Genomic DNA, 935 nt, shown 5'->3' with positions numbered 1-935 from the left:
ATAGCCACCTAATCTTCGGTAAGGAAGCCAAAAAATAGAATGGAAGAAAGACAGCCTCTTCAGTAAATGGTGCTGGCAAAAATGGTTAAACACCTGTGGGAAACTAAAGCTAGATCTTTATATATCACCCTGCACCAGAATCAACTCCAAATGGATCAAAGACCTTGAAATAAAAGCAGACACCCTGAAAACCTTACAGGAAGGAATAGGAGAAATTCTAAGGCTTGTTGGCACAGGCCAAAATTTTCTTAATAAAGACCAAGAAACACAACAAATCAAAGAAAGGTTGGACAAATGGGATTGCATGAAACTGCAGAGCTTCTTCATGGCAAAGGACATAGCTAGCAAGATCAATAGAAAGCCCACAGATTGGAAAAAGATCTTCACTAGCCATATAACAGACAAGGGCCTCATATCTAAAATATACTTAGAACTCAAAAAATTAAATCCCCCTACCACAAATCCTCAAAGAAATAACCGCCCCATTAATAAGTGGGCTAAAGACTTAAAGAGAGACTTCTCTGAAGAAGAAATAAGAATGGCCAAATAGACACATGAAGAAATGCTCAACTTCTCTAGCCATAAAATAAATGTAAATCAAAACAACATTGAGATACCACCTCACCCTAGCTAGAATGGCTATAATCAAGAACTCTAATAACAACAGCTGGAGGGGATGTGACGAAAAGAGGACCCTACTACATTGTTGGTGGGAGTGTAAATTTGTTCAATCACTTTGGGGAGCAGTATGGAGGTTCCTCAAAAGACTCCACATAGAGCTCCCCTATGACCCAGCAATCCCACTTTTGGGCATTTACCCAAATGATCACAAACAAGGCCATACTAAAGCTACCAGCACAACTATGTTTATTGCAGCATTATTCACCTTAGCTAAGATATGGAACCAACCCAGATGCCTCTCAGTAGATGAATGG

The sequence above is a fragment of the Dipodomys ordii genome, unplaced genomic scaffold, assembly GCF_000151885.1.
Source record: "Dipodomys ordii isolate 6190 unplaced genomic scaffold, Dord_2.0 Scaffold379, whole genome shotgun sequence".
NCBI classification, from domain to species: domain Eukaryota; kingdom Metazoa; phylum Chordata; class Mammalia; order Rodentia; family Heteromyidae; genus Dipodomys; species Dipodomys ordii.
Note: the sequence above shows the minus strand (reverse complement) of the source record.